At 46.2% G+C, this 13,092-nt stretch overlaps 1 pseudogene; it reads right to left on the reverse strand.

The window, feature by feature from the left end:
* LOC127058556 (maestro heat-like repeat-containing protein family member 1) overlaps positions 1-7,153 on the reverse strand; it is a 31,548-nt pseudogene extending 24,395 nt beyond the window's left edge.
* Between the last annotated feature and the right edge of the window lie 5,939 nt (positions 7,154-13,092).

Raw genomic sequence — 13,092 nt, forward strand, 5'->3', positions numbered from 1 at the left:
AAATCTGTATCATGGGGGACGCTCCCAGGCAGAATTCCTATTCACCAATAGTGTGAGTAAGTCTTTGGTAGACACGGTCCAAAAGCCCCATCTTGACTCCTAAGACAAGAACCAATGTAAACAGATCACAAGAGTTTCTCTTCTACTGCACAGACCTCAGAACATTCACTAGGGTGACCAGACAGCAAATGTGAAAAATGGGGACAGGGGGTGGGGGTTAATAGGAGCCTGCACAAGAAGAAGACCCCAAAATTGAGACTGTCCCTATCAAATCAGGATGTCTGGTCACCCTAACATTCACATCTCATTCTTGGGAGGCCAAGCTAGTGCTCTGGTGCCCAGTGCTCTGCACTGCCATGTGGAATGAGACCCAGGCTCAATTCTTTGTGCTGATCTGCGGCTCCCAATATGGCTGGAATTGCTCCAGGTGGGGGGAACCTCCATTTACATGGGGAGGCTCTCTGCTTGACTAGGGACTTTGAAGGGGATTCCCTTGGGTTCCCCTCAGCCAGAAGGATGGAACTCATGAGCTGGAGAACCCCAAGGAAATAGAGACATTGCAAGGCTGCAGCACTGAAATGTGGGATCCCCCTTCATTGGGGATAAAACCTTTGTGGTACCTCTCCTCTTCCTTGGGATTCAGCAAGGCAGCTCTATCACCTAGAACATTTGGTTCCACGAGGTATTTGAGCTTATGAGGTATGTTCTGACCAAGTAGTTACCTATTCTGGCCCACCTCACTGCACAGCCACCAAACCAGCAGTGCTTGAGACAGCATCTGATCATGACTCACAAAGCCATTTCTAATATACATATGAAAAATGTGGGCATCTCAGTCATGAAAAATGCACTGGCATCTGTTTCCAGGAATGGAATGTGTATGGCTCAGTAGCACCCACAGTTCCAGCCACAGCCGTGGTCGCTTGACACACAGATAACCAGTTACAGATCACAATGATAGTTTGCACAAGTAGTCACTGCAACTGCTTGGATAATTGCTGCAACCGTGCACACGAGTTAATAAGCAGTTGTGGACATCCTTCTGAATTCTGAGCCTAATGAGACATTTACTCTCATAATAACAGTTGTGATTCTCTAATATAGCATCCCGTGTTAATATACCATTGTTCACTCAGAAAGATCCCATGGGAATTATACTGTTTGCACAAGCTAGAACTAAACATTATGTTAGTTTGTGTCATTATATAATGCCTGCATCTGTAATTTTCACTCTATCCATCTGAAGAAGTGTTTTTTTAGCCACGAAAGCTTATACCTAAATAAATCTGTTAGTCTTTAAGGTGCCACCGGACTCCTTGTTGTTTTTGTGGATACAGACTAACATGGCTACCCCCTGATACTAAACATTCTGTTGATTCTGTAAAAGACATTGCAGATGAACAGCAACTTTGGCCTCGAAAAGGAATTCTGGCTGTGTATCACGTCACTTTCTGCCTACCTGGACCAGGAGACTCTGTGTCAGGTGGGTTGCCATCTGTGGTTGACACTGAAGTCTCTTGCACTGCTGAGTCTGTCAATAGAAGAGAAGGGTTAAATTTCTCCATTAAAGGTCTCTGGTTGAATGCCCAGGGGAATTATCTGAATGATAGTGCTGAGAGGAGGGGAGTTTTTGGCACCCAAAGCAGCAGGTTCCAGTCCTCTTGTGACAATTCAATGCAGCTGATTTCACTGAGTAACAAATACAGTCACACCTGGGTCACCAAAGAACTTTCTCAGTTACAGAGAACACCTGTGTGACCCAGAAAGGAGCGATTCTCTAAACAGAGGCAAAGCCACCCCAGTTCTCTCTCTCACTGTCACAGGTTGGTGCCAACATTCACAGCCCCCGACTTCCACAAAGTGCTTGATGGGGTCTCAGCAGTGCAGCGGGTGGCGACTAGTTTGCAGCAAACACAACTTGGAGGATTTAGAAATGTTGCATGTGCAGTCTCTGGAGAGGGAGAACTGTAGGGAGATGGAGACTCCAAGAGCCCTCCTCATTCAGGCAATGCCAGGGCCACCACGGGGGGGGGTGGGGGCAAGTGGGTCCTTCACTCGCTTCGGGGGCCCCAGAAAATTCTCACAGTGCCCGGGCCCCCAGAGCTTCTTCCGCTCCCGGTTTTCTCCGGCGAGGGGTCCTTCCATTCTGGGGAGAAAGGACCCCACACCGCTGAATTACCATCGAAGAGGGACCCGCCGCCAAAGTGCAGCCAGGTCTTCGGCGGTAATTCGGCGAATGTGGGTGTCCTTCCATTTCGAGACCTGCCGCCGAAGTGCCCCAAAGACCCACGGAAGGGACCCCCCGCCGTCGAATTACCGCTGTGAAGTGGGACGGCGGTGGGGGGGGTCCTTCCGTTCTGGGACCCACCGCCGAAGTGCCTCGAAGACCTGCAGTGGGGGCCCCCTGCCGCCGAATTACTGTCAAAAACCCGGCTGCACTTTGGCGGTGAGTCCAGCTTCGGCAGTAATTCGGTGGCAGGGGGTCCCCGCCGCAGGTCTTCTGGGTACTTCGGTGGGGGATCCCGGAGTGGAAGGACCTCCCACCATCAAATTACTGCTGAAGCAAGGGCCCACTGCCGCTGAAGCAGAACCTCATGGGAAGGAGGGGGCCGACCCACTGGAGGGAGTTGGCAAAGGGCAGGTATAGCCTATAGGCAGTGCTCTACCAAATGTACGGTACATTCTGATCAATTTCATGGCCAGAGGATTTGAAAATCAATTTCAAGTTTTCAGATGTTTACCTCTGAAATGTCACAGTGTTGTAGTGGGGGTTCTGCCCTAAAAGGGAGTTGTGGAGGAGCCGCAAAACTGTTGCAGGGGAGTTGTGAGATTGCCACCTTCACTTCTGCACTGCCTTCTGAGGAACAGGGGTATGTACCTGGAGGGGGGTCTGATCTCTCCTGTGAGGGCGGCTATGCAGGGGAAGTGCCAGTTTCCTCCCTCCCTCCCCAGCCCAGAGGGGACTAGCAGGTGGAGCCAGGGCCATGGTAGGAGCCTGCCCTTCCCCACCCCTCCAATAGCTAGATTTCAGGGGGAAGGTCTGATTTCATGGTCCATGACTTTTTCGTGGCTGTGAATTTGGCCTACCTATGGGATGGTTTAGGTTAAGAAATAAGTAGAAAATAAGTTTGGCACCTAAGTTAGCTCAAGTGCAGAAGAGTTTAGAAAACTGAATTTGTTAGCATGAGGAAAGTTAACAATAAGTTAGAGGTCCTGTTATAGAAAGTAAGAGTTAGCAAGCACATGGCCAGGGGTTATGCCACTGTTTGGCTATAACTGGCTTAAGCAGGGTTTTGAATGAGTGTTTTGAGAATTGTGACTGTTTTATTAAAACGTTATGTATACTAATAGCATGGGAAGGATATTGGTGCAGATATTAATGTAAACCACATGTAATGTAGAGAGTCAATAAGGAGGCGATGGAAATATAAGCAGTGTAAGGGGCAGTTGCACGTTCAATAGTCTGAGAATAGCTTCTACTGGGAGTTGTTTTGCTAATTCGGTGAGCGCTCCAATCAACACCCCAAGGTACCATTCTGTCCCAGGGCTCTAAGCCTGTAATTCATGCTGTTGTCAGTGCACTGATCCCGCACTGATCCACAATACAACACTCAGTGATGACAGTGTAGGTGGTAACTGCACACCTGTTTGCTTAACTAATTATTTTATTTTGGAATGAAGTTTGGTTTTATCATTCATAGTGTCGCCTAAATACATTTTCTGAAACCGACCTAGATGCTTGAACCTGGGTTTTGTTGCAGCCTTATCTGTAACAACTTACTACGAATTGGAAACATTTTAGCATCAAGGTTACAGAAGGTTACGCAAGGAAAAGGGTGAATCTGAGGAGTCTGTACCCCTGTTTCCTACTTACCTGAAGCAGCAGGCTCAGATAGGGAAGGGCTGCAACACCCAGTGGCTGCCGTAGCCTCGTTCCCCTGGTCTGTGGCTGTGGAAAAGTGCAAAGGGAAGGGGGTCATTTCTCCTTTCCTGGTCACTGATAGAAACTGCAGGGCGTGAGGTAGACAATACAGCTGTGTGGAGAACTAATGACACTGCAGGGCACCTCTGGAGAGGGACTGCCATCAGTCACAGCCCAGAGCATTTATACTGCACGCCCATCTCCAAGGCATTTGACAAACACTTCACCCCACAGGTAGGGAGCTGAGATAACATGGGCAGGGGCGATAGAGGGCGGGGGAAATTTGTGGAGAATCTGCCGCAAATTCTTTCCTAACCAGGATTCCATTAGAGGCCAGAATTTCCCCAGCTCTGCTTGTCCCTGCTACTCTAGTTAATAAGAGATCTCCTCAGGAGACAAGGAGAGTGCAGACAAGGCTGGGATGGCAGTGCTGCATTAGGGTCACATCAGAGAATTCCCTGCCAGTCCAGAAGAGCTAGAAATGTCTGGGGGGTTAAATAAAACTAAAATGCTCCCAGAAACCTTGGAGAAAACAAACCTCCTCCATCAGGAGACCCTGAATCCCCAAGCACATAGAGATTCCATGCAGATTCCCAGCAGTCCCCTGTAGGTAGCTCTGGAGAGGACAGCAATGGCGGGAGAGGAGGGTCCATTTCTGGGGAGAATTCCTACTCACCTCCAGACCGGACCAGCAGTCGGCAGAGGTAGCCGTAAAGATCCATATAGGCTCCTAAGACATGAACCAACATGAATGAGTCCCTGGGGCTTCCTTCCCATGACACAGACCCCACCATACTCACACATGCTTCTAGATGGGCCAAGGAGACCCAGACTTAGGTTTTTTGCTGCCTGCCTGGCTGGAGAGACAAAACCATTAGGTGGTGGCGTGACTTCAACATTGATGTAAACATTTTATGAATAGCATTATTATAACTTATGTTTATAATGTTAGGTCATTACAAACAGGTTTGTGCCTTTACTGAACATTCAAATATACATTTATCACCAGGATACTTGAAAATATGAGTAGTCCAGTTTTAGTTGGCTAGGTTATAAAATGTTCACGCTAATCAAAGAAATTGCAGACGGCTTCAGCTCTCTGTCATCCAGAAATGAGCAAATGTCCAGAAAATAATATCTCCTTAACCATAAACCTGTTTATGTCCAGCAAGAGTATCTGTACAAACTTTCAAAGGCAACTGTCCTCATTTTAATTTGCTTTAACTTTTATACTCTTTTCTTTTTATGCTCTGTTTAAAATAGCTATCCATTATTGACATTTGTGCTTTGTAGAAAATATTTAATAGAGGTTGAATTGCTATAACAAACCACTTGTAACTCTAAGGAACTTGGGTCAAGAATCTAAGCACCCAAAAGAGTATTTTATCTACACCAGAGCACCCTCTCTTCTATAAGCTGCCAGTTTAGTATAGATCTAATCCTTTAACTCAATAAAACACATGTTGTAAAGAAAAATGTTTTAGGAAAGATCTGGCCCTGTAGAAGATGAGAATGTTATTTATGTTGGATATTCCAAAATGAATTTAGGGCTGGGCTAGGGCTAGGGCTAGGGCTAGGGAGAAATAGCTCAGTGGTTTGAGCTCTCAGCTTGCTAAACCTAGGGTTGTAAGGTCAATTCTTGAGGGGACTATTTAGGGATTTGCAGCAAAAATCAAGACTCAGTCCTGCTAGTTAAAGCAGGGGGCTAGACTCAATGACCTTTCAGGGTCCCTTCTAGTTCTATGAGATCAGTATATCTCCATATATGTTAGAACAATAAATCTAGGCCACAAAGTGCACTCTACCAGCCCCTCTTTGCAACAAAACCCTCTGCTTGGGTCCTTCAAACTTTAGAGAAAAATGTGTGTAGTTGAGAAAAAGTTTTGGAGAAAACTTTAGCTGATTTCTAAAATATTGAAATGGCAAACTGTTTTGGAGGGCATATTTGCAAAGTATTTTAACTGAATGAAAAGCATTTATATGGTTTTCTAATATCCTTGCTACAGGTGGTAAAATGCGTTATGTACTAACATAAAATCAAATGACTTTGCTCAGCTGATTGCCAATATAAGAAGACATTTAAGTCTAGACTATTTATTATATTAATGAGGATTTAATTAGCTACTCGCAGAGCTCCAGCCACTCCTTCCCCAAACTCAGAAAGATAAGAAGAATCATCTCTCCAATAATTGTTCTAAAGAATCAACAACTTCTTCAATCACTATTTAAGCTAAAGACTTGCTAAGAATGATTTGATATTAAAAGACTGCTTCAAGAACTAAAACCTTCTCATAAAGAACAGGCATGTTTGGACTTTTTAAAAACAGAATTTCATTTCCTGCTGAACCCTATGAAACTGAAGAAATATCTCAGAAAATAAACGGAATAAGAAGAGATAAAAGACTAAATTTGAAGCTGTTTTGAGAATCTCCACCACATAAACAAAGGAAATATAACTGTCAAGCAAGACTTACAGCCCTAACTCATATACCCATTAACAACCTACCTACATATAAGATGAAGAGGCTCCATGAATGTACAGAGGCAAAGAAAGGTTGAGAGAGATGTGTTTTTCTAAAATGACATGGAAATAGGGAAGATGCGAGAATAAAAACTGTAAGTGAGCACCCTGCACACGCTCTGCAACCCTGCTCAAACTCAACTCATCCTCTCCCTCTCAACAAGCAAGCTGACACAGACAGAAGAGAGAAGCCTCGGGAAGAAACCAGCCCAAGGAAACCCCTCCAAAACTTCAGCATGTGTTGCTAAGAGAAGTTAACTAAAACCCTGTCAAGGTTATAAACTCTTGTAACAGTTTTGTTGTGATATGGAAATACTGTTGTAATTTAAAATGTTCACAGTTTCTCCTGTGAACCACTAAATGGTTCGACCATGCATTTGGGAAAGAGACAAGAGCTAAACATTGGGAAACAGAGAATCGTGGGATTTAACTGTATTTAAGATTCTAAATATTTTGTTCCTTGGCCAGTCTCTAGATAGCTCCTTAAATGGTTTCTTCTAACTCAGTAATTTTACTACTTTCTTCTCTTTCCGAGGATTTAGGTAAAATTGCTTACTTTGCCCATCTAGATAAACAGTCTAGTTATTAATAGGATCCGCCTGTTCTTAAAATTATTTTGCCCATCCATAATCAGTCTTAGTATCTTCGACTCACAATAATTTTGGGAAATAAGACCTTGGTTTCAACTTACCAAAAGAAAAGTGCCCCATCAAAGGCAGGGCTGCTCACAAAGGTGTCATCTGTTAAAAGCTCTCCAGAGAGAAGCACACAGATGAGACTAAACAGAAATCAGCCTTTTCTCATTTGTGTTCTCTCTTTTGTTGTTTTGTTTAGTGTTTTCTTTTCTTTAATAATCAAATAGCCATGGTTAATAACAGTGATTCTTTTGCTTGGCTTTAATCCTGGTGTCCCCTAAGGTCCGTAAAGGAGCCCTTGTGACTAAAACAGTGGAGTCACTCTCTGAATGGTCAGAAAAAGAGATAAGAAGAGCTAGCCTAGCATTGCTTGTTTCTCTAAACTAAATATTTTTGCTAAGTTTTGGGATAAAATTACTTAACATCCAACACCATTTAAGATGACCCCTTTCCACCCCACGCCGAGTTCACGGCAGCACAGACTGGTTTAAATCAGAGCGAGTCAAATCAATGATTTTCACTGTGATTTAAATCAGCAAGCAGAGGAAATCTTGATTGAAATCAGTGATTTTAACCTTGTTTTCCATTTTTGCTGTTTAGATATTTACCTAAAGAAATGCTGATTCTCAGAGCTTGCTATAATTTCGTCCTTCTCTTTCCTAACCCTGAGGATACGCTAGGAAAGGTCCCTCACCCCTGTGCTGGGATGGTCGAGCCACAGAAGAATGTTGATGTCTCACATATAATTGCAGATGACAGTGAAGGTGTGGATTCCTCTGCAAGTTCTATATAAACAGGTGCTATACGCTCCAAAAAATGCTCCCAACTGTCTGAAAAGCAGAGCCCAGACAGCCGTGTGCTCCCTCCTGCAGCTCCCAGAGCACACTGAGCCACAGGCTGCCTACCCCCTTGGTAACACAGGGCCACTGCTGACATCACAGAGGCAAGGTGGGCTGGGGCTGTCTGGCTAGGGCCCTTGGGGTTTGCATCCCCCAGACTGGATTAAGGGAGGATTGGTTTTGGCTATTGATGGGAATTTTAATCCAAGGGAGCCCCCAGGTCTCCCCACAAACCCTGTCTGTATAATGTGTCATGAGAAAAGAAGATTCAACTACAAGGTGCAAAATCATTCTGTGTCAGTCCACTCCAGTATCTTGCCTCTTGCAGCAGCAAAGAGGAAGGTGAAATCCCCACAATGCACCTGGCCAGCTTTGCTGTTCTCTGCCATATGAGTAAAATATTCCTTCCTCAGCCCTCAGGGACCATGGAACCCCTGAAGCATGAGACTGGACTGAGCGTCTGTCTCAGTGTGAGGCGCTCCAATTGCTAGTCCAGACACAGCTGCATCGGTGTCCTAGGCCGAGAGAATAAAAGGGCTGAGAAGATTCTTTCCTAAGGATACACATGGACACTAAATCCCATTCCTAAAGGCTGCAATAAAAGGCAGTCAGAGAGCAGGACCCGTGGGTATTTCTTGAGTCTCAACAGCATGCTGGGGGCTGTACAAAACAGGGGAGGGCAGCGAATCTCTTGCTTGGTTTATTTGATTTCCCATTGTCCTGAGTGGGATCTGGTTTAAGGAGGAACTTGAAGGAAGAGAGGGAAGTTTGGGGCAGGAGCAGAGGAGAATAATGTTAGTCTGAGGAGCAGCATGGCAAGGGAGAACCAGGGAAGGACAGAAAGGGAAAGGCTGGGAGAGTGGCGGGGGAATGAGCCTGGAGAGCTAGATGGGGACGAAGTTTGCAAAGACTCAAGAAGGAGCTGCACTCAGGTGCTGAATGGAGCTGAGCGAATCAGTGACTTTATATAGGTTCGGTTTGGCCTGAAACAAAATTGTTTTGGTTGTTCATATCAGTTTGTGTGTGGATGTTTTTCAGGACCCCCCCTCCTCTTTTTTTAAAGTTGCCTCAATTTCAAAATGAAAAGTGACAACATTTTGCTGTGGACTGGTCCAAACAGACTGGGAGGGAACAGAATGGACTGGTCTGACGGGTGAGATGATTTTACAGCGGGCTGTGAAGGGGAATGAGAGGAGATATGAGGGGAGGGCAGAGTTAATGGGATGGGTGATCAAGGCCTGGAGCAGGTGGGCTGGAGAGGACGAGGGGGATTGTAGAGACATGGTAAAGGAAGGACTGTTCAGGAAGGACAGGCAGGGCAGAAAAGGTGGGGGAGTTGCATTGTATGTAAGAGAGCAGTATGACTGCTCAGAGCTCCAGTATGAAACTGCAGAAAAACGTGAGAGTCTCTGGATTAAGTTTAGAAGTGTGAGCAACAAGGGTGATGTCGTGGTGGGAGTCTGCTATAGACCAGCAGACCAGGGGGCGATGAGGTGGATGAGGCTTTCTTCCGGCAACTAACAGAAGTTACTGGATCGCAGGCCCCGGTTCTCATGGGAGACTTCAATCACCCTGATATGCGGTGTGAGAGCAATAAAGCGGTGCCCAGACGATCCAGGAAGTTTTTGGAAAGTGTAGGGGACAATTTTCTGCTGCAAGTGCTGGAGGAACCAACTAGGGGCAGAGCTCTTCTTGACCTGCTGCTCACAGACTGGGACTCTGGACTTCAGAAAAGCAGACTTTGACTCCTCAGGGAACTGATGGGTAGGATCTCCTGGGAGAATAACATGAGAGGGAAAGGAGTCCAGGAGAGCTGGCTATATTTTAAAGAATCCTTATTGAGGTTGCAGGAATAAACCATCCCGATGTGTAGTGTGATAGGCTCAGGCCAGATGTCTACAGGAGAGTGAGCCCTGTAGATATATTAGCCCCAGGTTAAGCAGGTCCCCTTTCCCTGGGTAAGGTAACAGGGAAGGTTCCAGAACAATCAGGAACTTTCTGGAAAGAATTAAGGCAGACAGGCTGATCACCTGCAACCAGTCAAGAAGCTGCTAGAATCAATTAAGGCAGGCTAATCAGGGCACCTGGCTTTAAAAAGGATCTCACTTCAGTTTGTGGTGCGCATGTGAGGAGCTGGGAGCAAGAGGTGCAAAGAGCTGAGAGCGAGAGCGAGAGTGAGAGTGTGCTGCTGGAGGATTGAGGAGTACAAGCATTATCAGACACCAGGAGGAAGGTCCTGTGCTGAGGATAAAGAAGGTGTTTGGAGGAGGCCATGGGGAAGTAGCCCAGGGAGTTGTACCTGTCATGCAGCTGTTATAGGAGGCACTATAGACAGCTGCAATCTGTCGGGGGCAGGCCCGGGTTCCCCCCAAACCTCCCAACTCCTGATCAGACACAGGAGGAGATGACCTGGACTGTGGGTTCCACCAAAGGGGAAGATCTCTGAGGCAAGCAAATCTGCCAATAAGTGCAGGACCCACCAAGGCAGAGGAGGAACTTTATCACAGTAGAAAGAACAGTAAATAACAGTGAAACCCTTGCTGATCTTAAACACAAAAAAGAAGCTTACAAGAGGTGGAAGATTGGACAAATGACCCGGCAGGAGTATAAAAATATTGCTCAGGCATGCAGGAGTGAAATCAGGAAGGCCAAATCACACTTGGAGTTGCAGCTAGCAAGAAATGTAAAGAGTAACAAGAAGGGTTTCTTCAGGTATGTTAGCAACAAGAAGAAAGTCAAGGAAAGTGTGGGCCCCTTACTGAATGAGGGAGGCAACCTAGTGACAGAGGATATGGAAAAAGCTAATATATTCAGTGCTTTTTTTTGCCTCTGTCTTCACAAAGAAGGTCAGCTCCCAGACTACTGCACTGGGCAGCACAGCACGGGGAGGAGGTGACCAGCCCTCTGTGGAGAAAGAAATGGTTCGGGAGTGTTTAGAATAACTGGACGAGCACAAGTCCATAGGGCCGGATGTGCTGCATCCAAGGGTGCAAAAGGAGTTGGTGGAGGTGATTGCAGAGCCATTGGCCATTATCTTTGAAAACTCATGGTGATCGGGGGAGGTCCCGGATGACTGGAAAAAGGCTAATGTAGTGCCCAACTTTAAAAAAGGGAAGAAGAAGGATCTGTGGAACTACAGGCCAGTCAGCCTCACCTCAGTCCCTGGAAAAATCGTGGAGCAGGTCTGCAAGGAATCAGTTCTGAAGCACTTAGAGGATAGGAAAGTGACCAGGAACAGTCAGCATGGATTTACCAAGGGCAAATCATGCCTGACTAACCTAATTGTCTTCTATGATGAGATAACTGGCTCTGTGGATGAGGGGAAAGCAGTGGATGTGTTATTCCTTGACTTTAGCAAAGCTTTTGCTACGGTCTCCCACAGCGTTCTTGCCGCAAGTTCAAGAAGGATGGAGTGGATTAAAGGACTACAAGGTGGATAGAAAGCTGGCTAGATCATCGGGCTCAACAGGTAGTGATCAATGGATCCATGTCTAGGTGGCGGCCGGTATCAAACGGAGTGCCCCAAGGGTCGGTCCTGGGGCATTTTGAGTATCTTCATTAATGATCTGGAGGATGGCGTGGACTTGCACCCTCAGCAAATTTGCAGATGACACTAAACTGGGAGGAGTGGTAGATATGCTGGAGGGGAGGGATAGGATAGAGAGGGACCTAGAGAAATTAGAGGATTGGGCCAAAAGAAATCTGATGAGGTTCAACAAAGAGAAGTGCAGAGTCCTGCACTTAGGATGGAAGAATCCTGTGCACTGCTACAGACTAGGGACTGAATGGCTAGGCAGCAGTTCTGCAGAAAAAGGACCTGGGGGTTACAGTGGATGAGAAGCTGGATATGAGTCAACAGTGTGCCCTTGTTGCCAAGAAGGCTAACAGCATTTTGGGCTGTATAAGTAGGGGCACTGCCAGCAGATGGAGGGATGTGATCATTCCCCTCTATTTGACATCAGTGAGGCCTCATCTGGAGTACCGTGACCAGTTTTGGGCCCCACACTACAAGAAGGATGTAGAAAAATTGGAAAGAGTCCAGCGGGGGGCAACAAAAATGTTTAGGGGGCTGGAGCACATGACTGGAGAGGCTGAGGGAACTGGGATTGTTTAGACTGCAGAAGAGAAGAATGAGGGGGGATTTGATAACTGTTTTCAACTATCTGAAAGGGAGTTCCAAAGAGGATGGGTCTAGACTGTTCTCAGTGGTAGCAGATGACAGAACAAGGAGTAATGGTCTCAAGTTGCAGTGGGGGAGGTTTAGGTTGGATATTAGGAAAAGCTTTTTCACTAGAAGGGTGGTGAAGCATTAGAATGGGTTACCTAGGGAGGTGGTAGAATCTCCTTCCTTCGAGGTTTTCAAAAGCCCTGTCTGGGATGATTTAGTTGGGGATTGGTCCTGCTTTGAGCAGGGGGTTGGACTAGATGACCTCCTGAGGTCCCTTCCAACCCTGACATTCTATGATTCTATGACTGGAGAGATTGGGCAGCAGCCTAGATGTGGGGTGGGGGGAGGAGGAGAAGGAGGAGCAGAGTTGTAACTGACCCCAAGGTTGAGACTGTGGGGTTGATGGAGAGGAGGGTAGCTGTGGGCCAGCACTGGGGGCGGGGAGGTGCGGCGGAAGGTGTGAGGCAGCTGGGCAATGCAGCTCTCCCAAGGGCTAGTATGAGTTGGGGGCAGAGAGGCAGCCATAGCCTGAAAGGTTTTTGTATTCGGTTTAATGGAATATATTGGCCTAGAGATTGAAAGGTGTTAATATGACCTGCCACTGTACAGCGCTAAACAGTGAAACAAGGCTGGGGATTTTGGAAGACACAGACATTGGTCTGCTCAGTCTCACAGCAAACACCCAGTTGAAAATCTTTGTAACCTTTTATAAAAGACACAGAACAAGAAGAAAACTGTTCACACATTTGAAATGTAGCATATTGAGTGAGGCTTTTGTTTTAACAATATTATTTTGCTATAGAGAGTTTTTAGAAGGGACAAGCCCTGTCTGAAGGTCTCTTTGATGGTATTAAAGATGGCAATAGCTGTCCCTTGTTTTTCCCTTTGTTATTTTGGGGGTGGTTTTGTTTGTTTGGTTGGTCGGTTGGTTTTGGTAGAGAGAAGGAGTTAGCTGAGATGGGCTGGATCTATTGTTGAGGAAGGATGCTGTTTCCGAAAAGACCGAA

The sequence above is a fragment of the Gopherus flavomarginatus genome, chromosome 9 (assembly GCF_025201925.1).
Source record: "Gopherus flavomarginatus isolate rGopFla2 chromosome 9, rGopFla2.mat.asm, whole genome shotgun sequence".
NCBI lineage: Eukaryota > Metazoa > Chordata > Testudines > Testudinidae > Gopherus > Gopherus flavomarginatus.